At 37.2% G+C, this 25075-nt stretch overlaps 1 protein-coding gene across 1 annotated transcript in view; it reads left to right on the top strand.

Moving 5' to 3' along the window:
- dpr12 (defective proboscis extension response 12) overlaps positions 1-25075 on the top strand; it is a 159071-nt gene that overhangs the window by 61017 nt on the left and 72979 nt on the right. The gene's annotated exons all lie outside the window — the stretch shown is intronic.

Below are 25075 nucleotides of genomic sequence, written 5' to 3'. Positions count from 1 at the left end.
ATTTCATTCTAAATGTGCCGAACAACAAAATTAATACGACGTTTGAGAAAATGTTTCCATTGTGCGTTACGATTAAATCGAAGCGACAGGTTGAATGAATAACAATTATGATCGAAGGAAGGTTTGGAAATCGAGACAGAAACGACGACGTTGTTGAAAAAAAAAAAAAAAAACTTTCTTTCTCCTCCCTCAACGCCAAGGACATCTCGATGAGAGTTAATTTACGATCTTACGATCACGGAAATGTAGATGTCGCACCGTAAACGGTACAAGGATAGTTATACAGGTCACATAATATACTAGATAATAGCTATATACATCCGCACAGGTATACGAATGTGTTGAAGGTAGATGCGAAGGAGGTTTCGGTTCGGGAGAGAAGGAGTCCTCCTCTCCCTAAACTTCTGTAATATTAACAGAGATATTAATAATAATGCGCCGTAGCTCCGAGGAGTGTCAGGAGTAGGGACCAGGAGAGAGGACGAGCCTGCAGGTATACGGTTGTGACAAAAGGGCCTGCGAAGGGGCTTCGAGAGGACTCCAAGATCCTGCCACCGCACGCACACACACCTAGAAAGGTTTACGCGCGTCCTCTTCACCCTAACCGTTGCGTTGGTTGCGGAGTTTCGGGTTCCTCGACGAGGCGTATAAAGTCGATAGAGGCGCGCAGGCGCCGGCTGCACGTTCGGTGCAGAAATACATCCCTCCGCGAAATTTGCCAAAGGAAGTGTAAGGAGCCGGCTTGGCCAGGGCAAAACAACCCCTGGCGCCTGCCCTAAATATCGTAGAACGCATAAATCCCGGATAAGCGTGGATAGATACTGAGATAGAGAGAGAGAGAGAGAGAGAGGGAGGGAGGGAGGCGTTTATTCATCCGAGGATAAGTCACCTTGAACGGGCGTACGCTGAGAGAAATTTTTACTTCCGGTTACCCGCTCGGTCCTCAACTATTTTCATTTTTTATCAACGATAGCGCAAAATGGTCAGGCGTACCTCGTTTTTCGTAATTCCGACAATATTCAAACAGTTTTTTCAACGATGCCTGTTTTACTGAATTTTTCTAGTTACTGTGAGAAACGAAATTTTTCTCAGTGTATGAATGGTACATAGGCAAAAGAGTAAAACGGCGAATAACTTGTAGGCTAAACAACGAAGAAACGCAAAGTTAATATTCATCGCTGAACGAAGAAAGTGGGAGAAAAATGAGAACAAAACTTTATGGATAAACGAGTAGATGGATAAAAATAAACAAATGTACAATGCAACAATGTAAGAAAATAAATAGAAATATACATAAGATGTGTAAATAAAGAGAGGATAATAAATAAATAAATAACTAAAATAAAGATAAAAGAGACGCGCTATTTCGTTGCTAATAATATTACCCTTCGCTGTATAAAAGTATTTTTTTTATTCACGGTACTTGTTCGCTCCGCAATGGCAAAACTATCGTGTTATTGCAACGGACGTCGGTTTTTGGCGCGGAATTCTTATCATTTCGTACGTCGTTCGGTGAAACGAAAAAGTAAGGAATTAAAAAAGAAACCGATTGACCGAGAATGCGAGAAAATTCAGCTTTCTTGGAACAAGAAATATAAATTTTTCAATTTCGATGTGAAATCTGGATAAGAAAAAAAAAAAAAAGTAACCTTTTCAGCGACGAGAAAAATCATACGCGAAAAATGTCTCGGCATGTCCAATATTCCAGACATATCAAAATCTCAGACGTATTAAGCAATGAAAGGATGGGGTAGACGGGGGTTGAACTCATCCGCGAATTGCGAACTTACGTGCATATATTTCAAGCTTTTCATGCAAATCCACAGCCAGAGAGTCGTCTCGATGTAAAACATAAACGAGGTATAACCGTGCACGAGACAAGATCCTCCAAAATGAATAAAAATTTTAACAATCTTCGGAGCTTCTTCTCGTCTACCGCTTCTTCCATTTTTTTTTTTTTTTTTTTTTTCTTTCTTTTCATTCTTCTTCCACTTTAGTTCATTCCGCGACAAAGCAAACAAAAATCGCGTCGTCGTAGTACTGGATTTAAAATCACCGAGCACGGCGTATTTGTCCCTTAGAATCCTGATTATCCTTATATATTTATGCTAAAAGAAGCTCTCTCTCTCTCTCTCTCTCTCTCTCTCTCTTTCTCTCACTCTTTTTTTTTTTTTTCTTTCCTCAAATACCAAAAGTACGGGTTCGAAAAACAGGATAAACCTTTACATATCTGTAACACGTAATCCAAGTGAACGTATATCCCAATCCCAGCTAATAAGTCCGTTACGATTTTCAAACTGATCGTGTTCGAAACGAAAACATGCCTCAGCCCTTCTCTTCCCAATAGACCGAACAAAACCAGAAAGAAAAAAAAAAAACACAAAACCAATAAATAAAAAATACAATACTCGGTGCTTTAGCGTTGCAGGCGGTACAAATTTAGCCTGGGGTTAACTTGAAAGTGGTTCAAAGTGGCAGAGGGGATGAAACGGGGGGTTAAAGATAGCGGCTCGTTCTCTCTCTCTCTCTCTCTCTCTCTTCACCCGGCGTGTCGGGTTGGATGTGATAAATATACCCGAGGTTTCGCGAATTGCACAAACAAGCGAGTAAGTATCGGACGCAAAGACAGATCGCGTAGGAGAGGCGACGGGTGTCGGTTTTTCGTTTCGATCGGTATGACAACGTAACACCGGCAGGAACCATTCCGTGTTGGAATTTCGTGACATCCCTTAACCACGGGGGGGGGGCGTTTTACCAGGGGTAAAGATTGCGTCGCATTCTGTCTTTGACAGGCATATCAGCTCGCAGCCGGCAAACGGTGATAATAGACCGGATGTCTCTCTCTCTCTCTCTCTCTCTGTCTTGCCACGTCTGCTATGATTGCTGCTGCAGTAGCATCTTCTTCTTCTTCTTCTTTTTATTTTATTTTTTTTCTCACTTTCGTGTAATACCGAATCAATAGACAATTCCCCCCGTACAACCTTCGGAAATAAAGCTTGTACAGACCTACGCCATAGACCTTCGGATCGAACACCGCAGATATTACGTATCGGAAGGAAGATGAGGAAAGAAGAGAACGATCGTGTGCAAGGAATATGGTGTGTGTGTGTGTGTGTGTTCGTGTGTGTATATATGGAAGACGTGAACCAGCAATAAAAGCTAACACACCATCCCGTACCCTCCCCCAAGAAACGCCCGTGTCATTCATTCTGTCATTTTCTACGACCCACGTGATTTATCCATTTAGTTTCACCCTCGCACGTTTATTGGACGCGAGTAATGGTCTCGTAAACAGAACAAAATAAAACGAAACAAATCAAGAGAGAGAAAACAAAAAAAAAAAGAGAAAATAAAAAAATAAAAAATAAAAAGATAAACAAGAGGTACACGCATAGATGAGCGCGGAAGAGAAGAGGAAGATGAATGAAGATATGAGGCTCGAGTTAATAACGTTATATATATATATATATAAATATATATCGAAACATCAGGTGTAAAAAAATTCATTACAGGTAGCATAATTTTCGAATAACTTTCGAGGTATTGGCATATCGAAATAATATCATGCTTTGTTTGTCGCCAATGGTGTATTGAATTTCGAACATCACTCGAGACGCGAAGTTGTAAAGATTTTTCCCAAAGATGCATCGTCGAACGTCGTCGTCGCCATCGTATGAGAATAGAAATTAATAGCCCCAGCTATTCACGGGATAAATTTTTTCTCCGACGTAAAATTTTTTTCGTACAAACCATAGAAGAATATCTACTACCATCATCCGAAGTCATCAACGTACCGCCGCCAAGGTAGAAAAGGATACCTCTCGTCGCTAGCTCGCTGCTATCGACTTTGCAGAATAGATGTTACATTTACCTTGTAGGTGTACAATGCATATGTATATATATATATATATGTGTGTATACGTAACGTATTTTATAAGGTGAAAAGGAATTTTTAGAATATAGATCCTAGATACACGAGCCTTTTCACCATTCTGCCGCTACACGTGTATACCATTGTAATCTATAGCCATACTTTACTCTCACGAGATTCATTTTTCCTCACACCCAGAGTATACTAATACATTATACGTACACCCGCGTGTTTATCGAACTTATCAAACTTCGACGCGATCTTTTTAAACTTGGTCATCGTCACGCGCAATGCTCGTAATAACAACGTTAGACGTATGAAATTGCACATTATCATACAGGTATGCAACATACGTCGCTGGAATGGATGAGAAACTTCTTAGAAATAATTTGCGATTTTTCATCGCGGCAACCCTTAAAAAGTTTGTTCAAGTTGAAATTTAAATAAAAAATGAAATCGAAAAGAAGTCGAAGTCAAGAACTGAATATATCTACTTTAATTTTGTTTCTTTGTTTTTTTTTTTTTTTTTTTACTTTGTTACCGCACGAAACTGGTATGTAACGATTATTACGAAGTTTCCTTATAATTTTTGGCGGTCACGCGATTTCCAGGATTAAAAATTTATACCTTGTGTAAATAACGACAGTTGCCGGGGTGAATAGATTCGTGATCCGTGAGAATATTGGCTGATCGGGCGAAAATAACTTTCTTTTTTTTTTTTTCTTTTTTCTTTTTTCGGTACCCCACTACACCCTCCCCCCCTCCTTCCCACCCGAACGCGATTATTTTCTCTTTCCATTCCGTTCTACTCTTTTCATTCTTGGCGATGGCGGTTCCGCCGGTGCGGTTCTTCTTCTTTTTTTTTTCTTCTCTTCCTCCCGCCTTCTGGCTTCTCTTGCTCTTTTTCCCATCTACGTCCCGCTTGATCCGCGAAAATTTTGCGGGACAACTTTTGCCCGATAGTCCTGCAACTCGCCAAGGACTTATGAAAAACTTTTTTCCGCGCAAATATCACTCCTCTCTCTCTGTCTATATATATATATATATGAAATGTACGTATGTACAAAGAGTTTTCAGCCGTATCCGGTATCTTTTTCGGTTCGTGTAATCCACCGAAAAAGGCCACGTATGAAAAAATGATGGTAAGATTCTCGCGTCTTACGATACACGCGATTCAAATCGGCTGCAAAGATTTTCACGGAAAAAATTTTTACGATCCAAAAACAAAAGATATTTTCAGTCGCTTGTATATTCGTATACGCGTGTCCAAGTTTTCGATCTATAGTTTCGGAGTATCGTGTCTAATTGGTCAATTTATAGATCGATGTGCGAAAAATAATTGAGCAAATATTGGTACCGAGTACACACGATAGACGATTTTATTCGTATTATAGAAAATTCTTCGATTTTGTGTCAGCAATGCAACGTGCACAAATTATAATGCACACCACATCACCGAATGCATTAATTAATAATTATTGGAATATGTAGAGGGATGTAAAGAGCTCGATATGGATTAATCACACATCTGATAATAATTGTTTAATTAACGCAATGCAACGCGAGGACTTTTCCCTCATTCATGGGGATGTCGATCCGTTCCGAATAGAAATTGAACAAGAAGTTTTCAATTACGCTGCATGCAGCGGTGAACCGGAATAGGATATGGGATCGTATATCGGATGCTACGGTACAGCCAAGTCCTTACTCGACGATTTCTAACTGCATATCATATACGAGGAAAAGGTAACGCAATCATCGTGCATAATATATATATATATATATATATATATACCATTAAGGCGAACCAAGAAAACTAACTTATGGAATCTATGGGCTCAGAAGGACCTATTTATTGAGAAAAAAATTCTTCCGTTTGGGAAAATTTTTAGCTCAATTTTAAAAGGTGTCGCTGGCCATTTGAAATTTCCCATTTAAATAACGCGCGAAGCATTTTTTTTTTCTTTTTTTTTTTTTTAATTTAAAATTATTACTCTTAAAATACGATGTATAGTTAGAATGTAGCCGAAGGACGTGTATTTTGAATGTAAAAATCGACCCTCTTACAGGGAGGAGTTAAAGTTGGTATAAAAATCTGAAAAATTTTAAGGATATATTTTTGAATTATTTTCGGCTCATTTGGCGGGTGTCCGAAGAAAAATTCGTCTCTTGCCCTAAACGAGCGCCACCCTAATATCGGCGGTGTACAAAAATACGATGGACCAAAAAAGTCGACGGGACGAAATCCCGAAAGTCAAATTACAGACTTTTCAAAAACGCGGCATGAACATAAATACGAAAAGCAGTCTTGTATGGATATAAAAAAATATAGAACGTAAAAATGTATGAATAAATTTATTAAACCAACATTTTTCTTTTTTCTGTCTTTTTTTTTTTTAGAACGAGCACGATCGCAAATGACAAAATATTGTGCATCGCGAAAATATCGAAGAGTCAAAATGTCGACGTTTTTTTTTTCGATTTTACGAAGCATCAGCCGCTCTCAATTATTAATTTCGGACCTTTCATTTTTTCGTATCTCCGCATTCCGTGCGCAATCCTTTTTTTTTTTTTTTAAATAAAAGAGCGTTAGTTTAAATGAACTTTCGTTTATCGAATATCTCAATTTCGGTCGACTGATCATTCGTTGTTTTAAAATTCGTGTATCGAAAAATTTCCGGTTTTTGACAAATCGTCTTTCGGAATTTTGACCCCCCGGCCTCTGATACGTTTCGAGAATGACCTCGTAGAGTGAAGATAATCGAGAATCTCCCGGGTCAGACCGAGGACGAAAGGCTGCGCGTTAAGTGCGCATAGACGATGAAAATTACACACCTCGACCAGACTAGACGATGAAAATTAATCATCTCCATCGGTAATTAGTCGCCCCTCAGAGCCTAATTATCGAACCTGGGCGGGAGGGACGAGATATGGGTGGCGCCTTTCATCACAACCGATACGTTAATTACCTGAAATTCTTCTCTGTCGCCAGGGTGTCGAAATTATCCAGATAACTAAGTACTGTATATTTGATATGTTTTAAATTTGGTAAAAAAAATAAAAAAATACATTTTCGGGCACTAAAAAAAAAAATTCCAATCTCGCATATCGCGTCGCGCGCGGATATAATTTGTATAATTGAATGGAAATCTGGGCGTCGTCGCGACGCGTGGAAAAGGGATGGTATGAAGAAAATTTTTTTTTTCAAATAAAACAAAAAATGAAAAAAGAAACGAAACGTTTCACCGGCGTGTGTCTCCTTAGCGACGCGTACCTACGTATCAAACCAACCCTCCTCCTTCTACAATACCAACCCCCCCTTTTCCCCTATATAACCACAGACTTCTTACACGCGGTGAAAGAATCTTTGAGCGCGAGTATAGAAGTAGGTGGGCAGGTATAAGGTGGGTAGATATAAGACGGTTAGTTGGGTATATATTTCTGCACCGCGCGTTGAAACTTTTTCGACGAGCTTGAAGTTTGCCGCAAGTCTAGGTATACGTGTACATACCTACAAGGTATAGCTGCCGGGTACGAGCTGCGGGGTAGACGACACACACACGCGCGCATAAGTTTTACATATGAATACATACCTACGTCTGCACACATACCATACACACATATGTATATATATATAATATATAAATATATATATATATATATGTGTGTGTACGTTCGCGGTCACGGAAAACTAAAAGTTTGATTCGACGTTGCTTCCAAAAGTGGTGACGTAAGGGGATGAAAACGAAGTCGGGAAATATCAGTATTATGCGAGAATAGTTACCGATGGGAAAGTATAAAGTATAAGGTATACATACGTATGTATATATATATATATATATATATATATATATATATGTGTGTGTATGTATGTATTATAGAGTACCCGGCGTGAAAGGGTAGGGTTCGAATAAAAGACGGTAGGGGGGGGGGGAGTGAAATGAAGAAGCGAAGGAAGGGAAGGTAAGGGTGGGTGGAAAATGGCGGAAAAGTGGAAAGAAAAATGGGCCGGTTCGAGCCGAGAGCCAAGGCGCGTCTCATTACTGACGGCTTTTATTGGGTTTACTCCGAGCATTGTGAAGCTCACCCTGCAAGCCCACCCATTGTGTCCTAACTCCCTCCCTCCCGCCCTTCCAGAAGCCGGGGGGGGGGGGGGGGGGGGGGGGGTGGCAAAGAAGCGAATAGTAATTATAGACTCGCTGAATCGCATTCAACTAGATCTGCTTCGTTTCGTTGCTCAACTACCCGTTTATAAACCGTAAACGTAGTCCGATGCAGCCAGTTTCGTTGTTTTATCTCTCTCTCTCTCTCTCTCTCGTTTACCCGCACTGAGAGAGATTTCATTTGTTACGGTAACTGGAAAAATTTAGTAAAACAGGTATCGTGAAAAAAAAAAAACTGTTCGAATATTGTTGGAATTACGAAAAACGAGGTACGCGTAAACATTTTGCGCTATCGTCGATACTTTTTTGCTAATTGCAACGCAAAATCAGTTTCTGAGGTTTACTCTACTTTTTTTTAGTTAAACAAGGCTTTAACGTCAATTTATCGTTGCACGAGCGTTAAATTTTCGCAACAGTTGCAAGAAAATATATCAACAGTGATCGTAATGAGAAAGAATAGTAACAGAAACAGCTAGAAAACTAATTTTCATTTTCTACCTAGAACTATATTTTGTCGATCGTGGTAAAAAATGAAAATGTTCAAGGACAGAGCGGTAACCGGAATTAAAAACATCTTTCAGACTTTTAAGTCGTAACTCTCGCAGCTTTGGATGAAGAAGTTGAAAAAAAAAAAAAAAACTGAAAATACCCGTGAACTTCGAATGCGAAAAAAAGAAAAATTCACACTCCGAGTCGAATAAGAGGTAATTATTTCAAACGAAAAATGTTCGATTTTTAAACCTGTTTTCTTTTTTATTTTTGTTTTACGAAGCTGCTCTTGCACGCGTACCTTTTTGCACCGAATGCATTTGAAAACTGAAATTAATTCACACGCATACGTGGCAAACAACAATAAAGCGAGGGAATAATTTCATAATCCAGAAACGGTTTGCGTATTATCATCTTGTGTTATATAATATCATGTATTCAATGCATTTAGCGCAAACCGTGTGTATAAAGTACACCGCAAACATCACCTGTCGTTTTTCCCACGGTGAAATACATTCACCAATTTTCTTTTAGCGTCATAGATATAATATGACCTACGTATATACATATATAGCATATACGTATATATATATATACACAAGCACAGAGTGGAAACAGGAAAGTGGTTGTTAATATTAATCAAACATTGAATAGTAAAAATTCCATTCCACGCGCCCGTAATTAATTCTCGTCCAGTGCATCATAAACTGCGGATCTGTGGCGTGGCGCGTGCGCGGGGGAAAAAAATTGAATAAAAAAAAAACGCAAATACAAAAAGCTAAAGAAATTTCGGTTGACGGGAATATCGAAGAGCAAAAACAAAAAAAAAAAAAAACAAAAAAAAAAAAAAAATGGAAAAGTAAATTCCGCGCACAACTTATATTAAAAACGCACACGCGTCGCGGTTTCGCGCGTTGCGGATGAAACGCTAGAATTCGAGTGTGTACACCTACGCAACGTACGGGTAAAAATTCAATTTACATTTTTCACATTTATCGAATCCGTGGTGAATGTGTTTCTGCTACTACGTTTTATTTCTCCCTTATTTCTTTATTTTCCTTTCGATTTCAATCATCGCGATATAGCATACGTGTATATGTACATATATACATGTACAGGTCACGCATGTATTTACGACATTTTTCGCATACATACATGCAGAGTTTTCCTACCTTACACAGATCTCCTCCGTACCGTAGGGTAAAAAAAAAATAAAAAAAATAAAAAAAAAAATATAAGGGATGAGAAAATGTTGTAACGTATACACGGCGTATAAGGTTTATACATTCACCTGCATACTGGATACAACGCATGGAACGCGAATATACATATATATATATATAAATAAATATAGGTATATATGTATTATACATCGATAGCCAAGAAAAGTATGGTGTGTTTGAATAATGGTGGTTCGATTTAACCTCCCCGCGGTCTTTCATCTTTCTTCTCTCCTTTTTCCCTTATACCTACCATTTTTTATTCTCTTCCTCTCGCGCTTCTTCACCCCTCCCTTACTCCGGCCATTCCTTTTTTCTCCCATCTTTCTCTCTCCGCTTTGTTTCCCACCTTTCAACCCCCTTCTCTCTCTCTCTCTCTCACTCACTCTCCCATCACTCTCTACACCGCGTATAGACGGCGAAATCAAGTCGAATTAATTAAACGAATGGTCGTGGAAAGGCGTCGTCGTCGTCGTCGTCGTGCTCGTGGGGTCGGTGATTTGGTTCGGTTTGCAGGCTTCGTGCGCCTCGGCTTTGTAGGCATGTACATTATATACATATACATACAATCGACTTATATACATACATATATATGCCTATATACCTATATACCTATGTAAAGATGGGACGGTTACTGTCTCGTATCGCGGGACTCTCTTCTTGATAGAATGTTTTCCCTCGAAAGGAATCTTTTCCCAGTAACCACTACCACCACCACCATCATCTACCCCGTTCGAATTCCCTCCCCTACTCCACCTTCGCACCCCCCGCCCCCCTCCCCCACCTCTCTCTCTCTCTCTTTCTCCAGCTCTCACCTTGACTGACTTTCGTTTCAGAGTCCTTTGCACGACTCATTACCGTTAAACGAGTATAATTTTTCAAGCGACGTCTCTCTCTCTCTCTCTCTCTCTCTTTCTCCTTTTTCCCTGTAGCCGCCACGGTTCGCCTTTCTCGTCCCTCTGCCACCCCCTCCTCGGCCCCCCCGACGCCTTATTCCGGAATTCGACGATCAATGAAAGTCCAATCCATGACGTCGAGGAACCCGAGAACCCCGCAGGAGATAGAGCAACCAACAGGGTGGTTCGAGGAAGGGGGGCGGGATTCGACAGAAGCAAGGATCGCTACTCGCGGGGCGAAGGATATAAGCGAGAAAGAGGTTACAGGAACGAAAAGCTCCAGTCCTCTATCCTCGGTCCCTGCCGTCCTTGTCTCTCTCTTTCTCTCTCTCTCTCTCTCTCTCTCTCTCTCTCTCTCTCTCTCTCTCTCTCTCTCTCTCTTTCTATCTATCTCGAGACGTTGGGGAGAAAATTGGGAAATAATGATTCTGTCTCGCGAGCTTAGGGAATACCTATGTTTAGATTTTAAACCCCGCCATAAATATCAAGTTCTGAGGGACAGGGGGGGAAAGTGGATAGTCGATTTATGCCCCGCACCGCGTTTTACATCTCTCGATACACACGTATGAGTGTGTGTGTATACCAGGGGTTTTCTGTAAGATTCACCGTTCAACGCCGGCAGATAAAAGACCGAAGCTACCTTTTTGTGTCGCTGCGTATTCGAGTTACAGCTTCATTTTTCATTACTACGTGATTGAAACGCAACTTCGTTTCTTTTGTTTTTAGTTCCTACAAATTTACAGTGTGGCTTCATTTCGTGCAGTTTATACATACCCAAAATGCGACTTTATTTTCTACAGCCACATACTTGAGTAGTAGCTTAATTTTGTACAGCTACGTATTCAAAATTTAGTTTCACATTGTAAGGCTACGGTGAATTGGAAACATAGCTTTACTCTGTACAAACACACATTTGAAATGAAGCATCGCTTCGTGCATATACTTATTTAAAACGTAGCTTCAATTTGTACGGCTATGTATTCAAAACGTAGCATCACTTTGTACAACCATACACTTGGATTGTAGCTTAACTTTGTACAGCTGTGACATATTTGAAACATAGCTCCATTTCATATTGCTACATATTCCAATTGTGGTGGCTACATTTTTTCACAACCGTATGTACAAAATTTGGCTTCATTTTATACAGCCCACGTGACTGAAATGTAGGATTACTTTGTTCAGCTACATATTAAAAATGTAGCTTCGTTTTTGCGTATTGAATACGTAATTTTCCTCCGTAAAGCTGTAGTACATTGAGAACGTAGCTTTAATTTGCACAACCACATCTTCAAAACGTAGCTTTACTCCATACATCCACGTATTCAAAACGTAGCTTCATTTCATACTGCTATATATTCCAAACGCAGCATCACCTCATACAACCATATACTTAGATTGTAGCTCAACTTTGTACAGCTAAAACATATTCAAAACGTAGCTTCGCTTTGTACAACTATAACAGATCCAAAACAAGTAGTTTGATTCGGTATTGCCAGGTATTCAAAATGTAGCTTCATTTTGTAGTGCTATACAAAAATGTGTCATTTAATGTAGTGTATGTACTTAAATTGTAGCTATTAACTTTGTACAGCTACGAAATATTCAAAACGTAGCTTCGCTTTGTACAACTATAACAGATTCAAAACAAGTAGTTTGATTCGGTATTGCCAGGTATTCAAAATGTAGCTTCATTTTGTAGTGCTATACAAAAATGTGTCATTTAATGTAGTGTATGTACTTAAATTGTAGCTATTAACTTTGTACAGCTACGAAATATTCAAAACGTAGCTTCGCTTTGTACAACTATAACAGATTCAAAACAAGTAGTTTGATTCGGTATTGCCAGGTATTCAAAATGTAGCTTCATTTTGTAGTGCTATACAAAAATGTGTCATTTAATGCAGTGTATGTACTTAAATTGTAGCTATTAACTTTGTACAGCTACGAAATATTCAAAACGTAGCTTCGCTTTGTACAACTATAACAGATTCAAAACAAGTAGTTTGATTCGGTATTGCCAGGTATTAAAAATGTAGCTTCATTTTGTAGTGCTATACAAAAACGTGTCATTTAACGTAGTGTATGTACTTAAATTGTAGCTATTAACTTTGTACAGCTACGATGTATTGAAAACGTAGCTTCTCCTTGCACAACAATAACAAATTCAAAACAAACAACTTGACTCGATATTGCCACGTATTTAAAACGTAGCTTCGGTTGCCCATGCGGCGTCGTTGAGCCTCGACTTTCACAAACAACTCTCGTTGCAAGCTTATCCATGTAACAAAGACGTTCAATGCCGCACGTAAATGCACACTGCAAGCTGCCAAGCTCCCACATAGATCGTATCACGTATACCGGTGGAGGGGCTTCTTGCGCCAGATAAAAGTATTCGACTAATGGGGTACGTACTCGTTAAAGAGTGTGCCTGTGCAGAGAAAATCCGACGCGACGTCAAAGTAAAAAACCGGCACCCGACAGCGCCGTCTCTCAGTCCTCCTCCACTCACTTTAACGGTGAGAAACTGGCTTCAAACGTATCGACATTCCCCGTCGAAAAAAGCACGGCTACCTGAAAGCACGTCCCCCTGCAAGTCCCTTTCTGTACTCATCGCTGCATCGCACATCTAGAGCAACGGCTAGATAGAAGTAACAAAAAACCGTACCGATATTCAACGCGTCTTTAAAGGAAATAGGGGAAGCGAAAAGCTTTTACAATGCCACACATTTTAACGAGCCCTGATTCTTATTGTTGTTATTATACTATTCAGCCCGCTATCGTCAGATATTTCTTTTCCCGTGCGAATATGCAGCAGGGTGGGTTCGTTTTCTTTTCTCTTTTTTTTTTACTGTGTCCTTTTTTTAAACCGACACTCGAAAAATTTGTGACAAAATACAAATTTCCAGAGTGCAGGATTTAATATGGGATCATAATTAACGATGAATCGATATGAATATGATCCCATTTTCATCCCGCTTTGAAAACTTCGGGATAAACTTCGGCGTGTCGACTTTTTGTTGCAAAAATACACTAATGAAAATCAATTCTTGATCATTGGCATGTACGGATCGATAACAATGTAAAAAAAAACAAACATATTTCTCGGTTACTCCTGAAAGTCTGCCTCGAAACGAACTTCGCGTTTGGAAAGATCAGACTTGCTTACAAAAAAAAAAAATTCCAAGTCGTATCAAGATAAATTTCCTAACCAATGTGTGCAGTTCATAAACAATACGGCCTAAATATTGGATAATTTTCATAATCAATGTCCACAGAAACAAGTGCATCGAAATTCCAGTGATATCAAAATTTCTACCCAATAAAGCTGTTCGAAAGTTGACGATATCGTCGGGCCGTGTACAACGTACAAAAAAGGATCGATGGAAAGGGACGATAATTCACCTTGTCTGTATGAATTATACACGTGAAAAAAAAAAAAAAAAAAAAAAAAAAAACCACAAAGAAATAAAAAAGTTAGAAAGAATCAGACGCCTAACGGAACACGTAAAACGCGTTCGTCTAGCGGGAATAAAAACTCTTGCGCATGCGCAAACATCGTGTGATACATATAGCGTATCGGTTAATTAGGGTAATTTACCAACAACTCCCGCAGCTAGCGGACATTGTTAATTTATTTCACCTGTGTAGTAGGTACGGGATGCACGCGAAACTCGAGCGTAGTTCAGAATATCGTAGTACAAGAGATTGTAATACACGACGTAGAGGCGCCGGCCGCATCTTTCACCCCCATCGTGGAAATTTAGCCGTGAAATTGATGCATTAAAATTCTACGAGGAGCAGGGATGCGAGTTATTAACAGGAAGGGTATACTCCTTCAACTATACCTCGATACCGTGCATAATGTACCTCACGAGTATACGCGAAACGGTGAAAAAGTTGCGGACAGCAATGACAAGTTTTCTCCAAGACGACGCGCCGTTGCCATCCACCCCCCTTTTTTGCGTGAAAAACATAAAAAAATCTGAATTATACAGAGTGTCCTGATTTAAAATACGCGTTACGTTTTCATACGATTCAATGGTTCACTGAGAGAAATTTTTAGTTCCCATCACCTCTCGGTCCTTAACTATTTTCATTTTTTACCACAATCGACAAAATGTGGTTCTAGGTAGAAAATGAAAATTAGTTTTCTAGCCGTTGCCGTTGCTATTCTTTCTCATTACGATCACTGTTGCTAGATTTTCTTGCAACGATAAATTGACGTTAAAGCCTTGTTTGACTAAAAAAAAGTAGAGTAAACCTCACAAACTGATTTTGCTTTGCAATTACGACGCTGGACCGCGTGAAAAAAAATTCTTCACGTGTTCCACCCTGAACCGTACAACCTTTGTATCGCACATTTTCCAATTGAACCATTATGTCAACCGAAAACGTAACGAGTCTTTTAAATTGTGACACCCTGTACATATACATAATATAATACATAATATACTCGTATATAATTCCTCCGCTTTTTTTTCGCGTTATATAATTAGCGTACAGTCGAGAAAGAGGAAAAAAGTCGGAGCCCGCGAAGGCTTGTCGTTGTAAAAAAAAACTTTCAAGTTCAAAGTTAAAAATCTCAATTCATCCCCATATTTTTTTTTTTTTTTTTCTCTTTGTCCCCATTTCTTTCCCTCGAGCTAATTATATGCACCGGAAACTTGAGTTAATTGAGACACCGCAATATTCTGGCATAAAATTTATACATGTACGTTGTACATATACATACATATGTATACATATACGTATGAAAACATATTTCGTGTAATATTTTCAAGCGATAAATGAGATGAGAAAGGAAAAAAAAAAAAAAATTGTTCCCAATTAATTTCTACCGCCTCTTCTTTCTCTCGCGGTGTGATAATTTCTATATTATTTCACACAATATAACGTGAATAATCATTTCATTCTCATTTTTATGTAATATCAATTTGCATCATTATACCGCACTCGATTTCGCGGTAACCGATTCATTGTTTTTTTTCTCTTTTTCATCACACATGTAATTACCGAATCTGCATTTATTCAACCCTCTCGTACGCTGTAATATATGCATACATGATATTAGAAAAAAAAAAAATAATAATTTCACCGTCGAATCAAGGATGCGTACAATGTGAATCCATAACGTAGGTATACAATATATACGATGTATCCCGCACCTGCGGTTACACGTATGTATTATCCGTGGTAAAATGAACGCTAGATAAATCTGAATATTTATCGTAGTCGCGCGGTCGGTTGGTAAGGGAGGGGGGGGGGAAGAAAAAAAACAAAATATTGAATAAAAAGATTGAGAAGAAAAGAAAAGAAAAAAAAAAAAAAAATAGAACGAAAATTACGCCGGCTAACGAAATACGTACCTACATACATATGTATGTGTGCACGTGCGTGTATTATACGATTGCAAAATTGAAGCGCCGGAAAATTCCCTGCGGTTCGGTTGCTTGTAAAACGTATACGTACATATACACACACATATGTATATATATATATATATGTATATACGTACGTTATACATACATCGTGAACCGTGTGAAACAATTCTCGAGAATTAGAGCATACGAATAAACGAGAGAGAAAGAGAGAGCGAGAGAGAGAGAGAGAGAAAAATAGAGCAAAGGAAATAGAAAGATGTGGAGATTTTATTTGAAAACTTTACAAAATCAAAAACTATAACAAAAATGTACATGGTAGAATTTATTTACGACCACGTTTTAGGATTTTTTGATTTTTTAAACTTAGCTTTGACTGTTCGGGTTTAAAAAGTTGAAAAATATGTATATGTATATATATATACTGCGACTGATTTTAATAATAAGACGTCAACCTGATTTAATTTTTTTTCTTGTCCCTTAGCGCTCCTTTCTTGCATAATCTTTTCAATTCTTTCGAGTTTACTTTTATTATTTTTCATCTCCCGCATCCCTGAAATTATTCTTCAACTTTGCAAAACTGCAAATGATATGTATTATGTGTAATAGATGGACAACGACAGGTCTGAACGACTGCGCGAGATTATCTTGAGCAGTTTCAGAAAAAAAAAGCTAATAACCGAGTAGAGTTTTTCTTCTCCTCAGTTTTTACTCGCTTGGATAGTTATAATGTCTGATACATAGTTACGGACTCCAGACTAGAAGAACTTGGATTATATAATATGCTTGTAGACGGCTGTATTAGGCGAAGAAAAATTCAGCGGCAGAATTATCTTTTCCAAAATCTTTCATACGTCACGTACCTACTAATTGGTATGCGTATGGAACAGAATTTCTTGTTACAGGAAACCCTTCTAGGCTAGCGATGGTCACTAAGCAAAAAATAATCGATTCATCTATTAATCCAGTCGATAAAGATAATTAATCGAACGCGAAATGATAATTGAATCGGTAAGTTTTGATCGATTAACCTTTCGAGAATAAATTTATATTTTTCGATGACGATGAACGCTCCGGATCTAAATAAACCTGTCACATTTTTTTTGTGTTACCGTTTCAAATGTACGATTCCAATCTAGCTGAAACAATTCAGGGGTATGCTTTAACTATCTTAGAATTGTGACAGTGTAGTATAGAAGTATTTATAAAGATAAGTCATAAATATGAAGAATAAAAATCTGGAAAAGGTGAAATTTTTGAAAATTTACTGTTTTGGAAGAAAAAGATGTCGGTTAAAATGATCGGATATGTTCCGTAAAGGTTAATCGATTATTTTGTAAATTTCGGTACGCAGTCTCAATAGCGGAAAAGTTTCTTTTACTTTTTTTTTTTATTTACAGTTTTATTCACTTTTTACTTATTCCATCGAATAGTTGCTCAGTAAATAAGGCGATAATAATTTATACTCTAATCACGTAACTTGATTATTGTAATGGCGTCGTTCATCGGAGTAAAAAACAAAAACCGATTGCGAGGAAAAATAATCGATTATACTCGGTTAGACGGGGGAAAAAAAAATCGACTCAATCGAAAATCTATTATTTTTTGCCATCCCTTACGTTCTAACGAAAGGGCGACTTCTTTTTCAATTTTCTACCGATAAATGACACCGTTCTAATGTTCGTTACTGTCCTATATTAATTTTTAAAACAAGAAAACAACAATTTCCCGAATATTCACACCTCGGAAAACACTTTTTCAGCAAAAAACCAAAAGTTTCAAAACTTCCGTGTATTGGCCCAAGTTCACAAAGATTAATTTAAGATTTGATTTTTCCAAACAAAAAATGTCGTACTTTCAAGAGGCGAAAAAATATCGACTATTTTCGTTTCTCCTGGTTTTTATGATGCCGCATATTTTTTTTTTTTTTCTCGAAACAACGTTCAAGACAATACCTTTTTGTTCTCGATGTTTTTTTTTTTTCAAATATCCATTTATTCTATTAGAAACTTAGCCTTGAATATGAAATTTTTCAAACCGACCGAGTGATTCTGTCCAAACGAAGGCGGTTTATTAAAAAATCCCTTTAGGAGTATATTTCCAAACTCAAAACCTTTTTGGAAAAAAAATATATATATATATATATATATATAACTCAAATTCCCGACTCCATCGATTAGGCTTGGTAGTTTCTTTGTGAAATGTCCCGTAATACAAAGACGGTGAAAAAAAAAAAAAATAAAATAAAATAAGCCGCGCCATTTTCGTCGTATCTTACAAAATAAGCGTAAAGTTTGTTCGTTAATTGAATAAATTTAAGTTCGAAAAAATTCTTATACGTAATTTCGTATTCACGGTCATTACATTTGGACATCTTGGTCCTTCGCATTTTTCCACCCCACACGATACAAACGCGATAAAAACACCGCGCAGCATTAATATAGCCCCGGTCATCACTTCGAGATGACCTCTTACGATTCCACCGCAGCGAGACAATCGGAATAGCCTAGTTCCAAGTTACGACTATGCCATACACGCCAATTGTCCGGCCCTCAACTGTCCAACATCACTGTCTCTGCCTGTTCCGTCCGACACTCGGCGATAAGATTAAACAAGCATGTCATTGAAAGCTCGTTCAATCTTTCAATCGAATCTCGTACACGCGTTCGTTCCCACCTGCTCGTAACTTTTGCTTTCCTTCTTTATTTTTTCTCTTCGATTCGTCGCGCGTATTATACGTACAACTCGATTTAATACTAATCCGACAGACTGTAAGGCGAATTGAAAAAAGAAAAAAAGAAATCACAACACGGTTATGATTTTTTTAAAGAAATTATTCATGTTAAAACAAACAAACAAAAAAGAGGAAGAAATAAAACTTTGTTCCAAATTTGTACACTTCTCGTCGAAAAAATATACCGAATTCCAATCCATGTATACCTGGTATACAATATATAGTCAGAAAAACTTTAACCTATCTAAAAATCTATAGAATTTTCTTCTCAGCAAACAAATCCTTCACCGACCATAGATTCGATGGGTCAGTTTTTTTGGCTCACCCTAATACACACACACACACACACACACGCGTACGTGTGTACTCTGTTTTTCAACCACACTTTTTTCCATCCACGTAATTCGATGTTTCTCTTTTTCGTCGTCCATACCATGGACTATACACACTATATTTTATATCCACCATCTGATTGGACGGTACAAAATTTCGCACCGAAAACACACGCATAGATACAGTATACGGTATAGTTTATGGACAGAATCGGGGCTCGGAATAAACGCGACAGAGAATAGCGAACGAAAATATCGACCCGCAGTGCGGGATGAAAAGAGAAGAAAAACAAAAAAAAGAAATAAATAAATAAAATAAAAAACAATAAATAAATCGGACAAAAAAAAGGAAACGGTGAAAAGGGTTAAACTCAAATAAGTCAAACGGTTCCGTTTCGTTTTAAAACTATCGTCACAGTCGCGCTGCAGGTGCACGAATGTAACAGTTTAAATGTTTACCGGTTATCGTACAGAAGTTTATACAATAAAACGAAATGTGTGTGCAAATATTTCACCCGAACGAAGGGTGCAATATGACAGTATGTACATCCGGCATTCGTTCAAATATATATATATATATATATATATAACGCAGTACATGTAATATTAATATTATTATAAAACCGTATTTTTTTCGTTTTTCTTTTTTCTTTTTTATTTGTCGATCTCGCACTTCGTAAAATCATATTTTTCGACGTAATGTTGAAAAACGTGAAAGGAAATCTCCGTGCCATTTTTTTCATACGTTGCGGCATCGAGTATTTTGTATTCGCCAATTTAATTAACAAGTAAGAAATCCAAATCCGACGGTTGGAGTTAAATAATAATCACTATATATTTGACAACTTGTCGTACGTTCTCTTCGAATCCGAAGCGCGTCGTGGAAAATTTTTAATCGCACTCAATTTTCATCAATCTTCACAGACTCTTAAGAACTTGAATGGAAAGTTATTATTTGAACAAAAAAATAAAAAATTATTCAACGAATAAACACCATTTTTAAAGGATCAAAACCTGAGGCACGAAAATGTTCAACGTAAAAATACAGTATTCGTGAAAACAAAATATTTGTTTGTACTCGAAAAATTTTCCATCAAAATTTTTGATATTTTTATTTTTCCTACAGACAGTCACGTGCATCGAGTTCGAAAAAATTTTGCCGAAACCAAAATGACCTACATTGTATACATATATTGATACGTACGTATATCATAGAATGAAAAAAGAAGAATTCACCTCGTTAAAAAAAAAGGGATTTACTATTCGTCGAGTAATTTACAGGAAAATGGAAAAGCGGCACGTTTCCTTTCCGTTTTTTTTTCTTTTACTTTTTCTTTTTTGTTCAACTTCTTGCCAAAAATTTCCCAAACGTCTGAAATTTAGTAAATAAAATTTTAGCCAAGTCATATATTCATATTCAAATGTTACATGCACACCTTGCACACCGCTGGGATAAAAATTATTCTTATCTCGTTAAAGTTTATTCAACGCAATAAAACCCCACCGTTTGCCAAATTTCATCACTCAACGATTTACTGCGCGCAAAGAGTGTATAAATAAGATTATTACATACGTATGCATTTACATCAGCTGTGGGTTAAGGCTCGAAATTTCACTCGACAGATGGGTATAAATTTAACACGATGCTTAAGGCAGTCCGCGAGATTTGTATACATATATTGTGTATATGTACATATACATATATATATATATACCTCGAATTTCGCAGATATTAGAGAATCCTCCGTTACGTATAAGCAAACTTTTTTACTTCTCTCTCTCTCTCTCTCTCTTCGCAGAAGGCTGATTCTCTCTTCCCACTTTTTCTTTATTTCATTTCATTTTATTTGGGGTAAAGTCAAGGCGAGGGAAATCTGCTTCGGTCTCGTTCTCATCTCCGCATATATACTGTACGTATATACACGATATATATATATATATATATATATATATATATATATATATATATATATATATATATATATATATATATTAGGATATATATATACGTATATACGTATGTATGTATGTATGTACATGGAAGGTGGGAGGAGTCCTCATTTTAGTCGTCGTTCCAAGAATTAGGATAATTAGACGCAATCCTGACTGGAATTAAAGTTGGGATAAGATTACTACCGCGAGAGCTTCTCTCCCTCTCCTGCTATTCGTGCTTTTTGCCTCAACCGACTCTACTTTTGAAGAGGGCTGCTCGTCTCTACCCGCCTCATCTTTATTTTTCTTTTCCCCTTTTCCCTTGTTTCATTTATCTTCCTTTCCAACCGCTATTCGTTCGTTCATTTTTTCTACATATATATACATACATAACGCGTAGTATCGAGACACAGAATAATCGCGAAATATCCTCGCTTCGCACGTTCTCCGCATGACAAATATACATATAAATAAATAAACTCACCTACGTATATGTCTGTGAATAGCTGATTAATTTCTTTTTTTACAAATACTTTTACAATCGAGAGTGTTTTCTTTTTTTTTTCTTTCTGTCTTTTCGTAACTTCTCTTCTTATCCCAAATGATATATATGTATAATAAATATGTATGTATATTTCAGCGGAAAATTGAAAATTAATCCTAAGACTCTCGTTCCGGTTTTCTCGTTCTCTCTGCCGCGAGTAAAGCTGTATTATCAAGTAATATCATACTCATCCCGTTCTACCCCAATCTGGATGTACTTACACTACGTTAAATGTACACCAAGCTCTGAGGGGTAGGGGGAAAGGCAAGTAATTAGTGAATAACGAAACGATTCGAGTAAAAACAAAAAAAAAAAAAAATTTACGAAGTCAGGAACAACGGCAATAGTAATTACAAGGCAGCGGGGGAGGAATTTAAAAAAAAGAAAAGGAACGAAAACGAAACGAAAAAAAAAAACAACAACAACAACAACAAACCATGCACAAATAAAAAAAGAAATATCCAGCGTAAAAAATGAAAATGAAAATAAGAACGAGATCCCGGTAAGCTCGTTAGTGGTAATTGGGTTGACAGAAAAGAAATGAGAAAGAGAAATTAGCGTGTTGCTGGGGTTGTTTTCCCTTTGGTTTCCGCGTACACGTACACGCGCACACACACGCGCGCACACATATATATATATATACGCATTACATAATACAACTCGAAGAAGGAAAATGTCACGGGGTGCAAGGAATCTGGGGAAAATAAAATTAAATGAATGAATAAAAATATCAAATGACGAGCAAGACGAACGGTGAGAGCGAAATGAAAAAACGAAGGAAATAAAACGGAGGAGTCGAGAGTGGTGAAAGGAAAAAAAGAAATGAGAAATTACAGAGCCAAATGAAAATTCGTTATTGACAAAAACTCGGCAATGCAGGTCTCGCAACGCACGTATGTAAATAACGTATTTTCAAGGTACGGTAGCGTAGTTTTTAATTAAAAACTTTCTATATACATGCGTATATATATATATATATACATATATATGTAACTGATGAAAAGAAAAATTTCAACATCAATGATCAAAGTGAGTTTGGAGTGTCGGAACGCGTAATGGAATACCAAGATCTCGTGTTACCAGTATAATTTATACTTGAGAATTACTTTCGAGGATCTCTCGTATACAGCGCTACAACCCCTGTATTGAAATAAAATATTATACACGTACCTAATAATAATAATAACAACAATATATATATATATATATATATATATATATATGTGTGTGTCTAATGAAAAAAAATCCCCTAGTTAGTGAGAAAATAAGATTAAACTTTTTCACACACACACACACACACACACACACACATATACGCATCATACGTGCAACAAACTTTTTCCAATACATATTACATACGTATACGTAAAATATATTATAGAGGCAAAAGAGAGAGGGTGCGAAAGAAAAAAATAAAGGAAAAAAAAAAAATGATACGTTTGACAGAAAAACGTGTAAATAAAACAGTCCAATAACGAAACGAGTGAAATATATATGTGACGTAGAGATAAAGGGGGTGTGGCAATTTGGCGAATGTACACATATACAAATGGTATACAAAATATCCCCTTCGCCGTTCCTCTTCTAACGAGTTGATTGGCAAATTTGACGCAAAGTTCAAAAGGCGTCTCCGTACATACACACACGCCCAAACGCAAGCGCGTCTAAGTATACGGGTGAGGTATTCCAACCCAACTAGAGAAATGATTTTCCCTCACGTATTTCGGTTTTGTGCATAATTTTTTAACACCATTTTTCTAACTCTGAATAAGTACTCCTCAAGTATTTGAAGAATTTTTTTTTTTCCAACCGTTAATCGTTTGTAAATATTTAAGGGTCCGAAGAGAAAGGCATTTTTGAAATTTTTCAAGAATTTGTCAGATATTCTTCGATCAAAGACGAACGTTTTATACGAAATGCGGAAGTGGAAACTGTACTTATTTGCCTAATTCGAGATAAAACGAAATCCCAAATTTTCTCAACTTTATATTTTTATTGATAATTGTACATTTTTGTACATGTATAATCGTACGCTTGATGCCTATGAATGAATAATTACGAGTAAAGATACCGAATTAAGGAAATTTGGGATTTTTTTTTTCCTCAAATTAGTCAAACAATTATAAAAACAAATAGTTTCTAGTTCCAAATTTTACCTAAGACGATAGGATGGATGAAAAAATCTTTGACAATATTTTCCGAGTATTTCAAAAACGTCTGTTTCTGACATTTAAAAATTTCCTGAAATGATTAAAGGGTGTTATTTAGAGTTAGAAGAATTGTATGAAAAATGGCAAGGGAAAATAATTTTTATCAGATCAACCTAGAACACGTCGTATATTAGTTTATTATGCAACAAGGGAATAATCGACTTTTATTCCTGCATTACATATCGTACTTTATTCCCGGCTCAACCTCCAACCACATTATTGCATTTCAAGTGTTTTTCTGTTATGTGTAAGCGTGGTCTGTAACTCCGAAAACTCTAATATCATTGAAAGCTTATATTAATACAAAGAGATGTAGTTCGAAATGTAGGAAAGGAAGAGAGAGAGAAAACGAGACAATTGAAAGAATACATTACACTAATCAACAAAAATTTACTTGTTCTATGTAACATGAAAACTTAAAACCGATTGCGTTAGCAACAAGGTTTATCATAATAGAATTAATATTAAAATATTACAGATACAACAGTTTTATCGCAATACGATTTTCTTAGCTTTTTCCAAAAACACAGTTTTTATCAACAAAACTGAGGTTATGCACAGTGTCACGGTACACTGGTCAACAAAATTTTATAACGGACAAAGTTCTTACTAATTTTGAAATACCGATCCACCCTCATTACGACACCATACATTTATATTCGTGATAAAATTCAATATTTACGCTTTCGACAAACCTTTTCTTATTCGGGGTGTTTTGTTATTTATCGCAACTAACTGACTAACCGGTACTTGTTGTAAATTAAAGAAAATCCCCCGATCGAATCAAATTAAATATGATTTAATAACGAGGGTGGATTCTGTGCGTTTAAAAATTAGCTCTCACTTTCCTTGTTGCAAGTTTTTTTATTTTATTTTTTTTTATTTTTTTTTATTTCTCACCAAAGTTACGCTACACGCGTGTAACTTGTGACGTTGACGCGTATCGGCACGCGCTCAGATAAAGGGATGAACGAGTATTTAAAGGGAGGGAGGGTTAATTAATTCGACTATAGAATGGGGGCGGGCATTGTCGCGTGGTCGTATAACACGCCTGTTCGCAAGCTCGTTCCCTCGTTTTCCTGTGACACAAGGCATCCAAAGCCAAGGTATAACTAAACTAAGGCTAAACTACCGTATGCTCCTAGGCCTGGGACAACAAAAGTTGCTCGTTATTTACCAAACCCTAAACGATTTTCAACCCTAATTCCGTTGTAGTAAGGAGAGGCGAAACGAGCGCGTATGGGAAACGACGCGGTGGTAAACAGGCCTACGTTGATGGGGGTGTGGGGGTGGTTTCGAGGGT

This window comes from Neodiprion pinetum, chromosome 7 (assembly GCF_021155775.2).
Source record: "Neodiprion pinetum isolate iyNeoPine1 chromosome 7, iyNeoPine1.2, whole genome shotgun sequence".
Lineage (NCBI taxonomy): Eukaryota > Metazoa > Arthropoda > Insecta > Hymenoptera > Diprionidae > Neodiprion > Neodiprion pinetum.
This window is presented reverse-complemented; position numbering and strand designations above follow the sequence as displayed.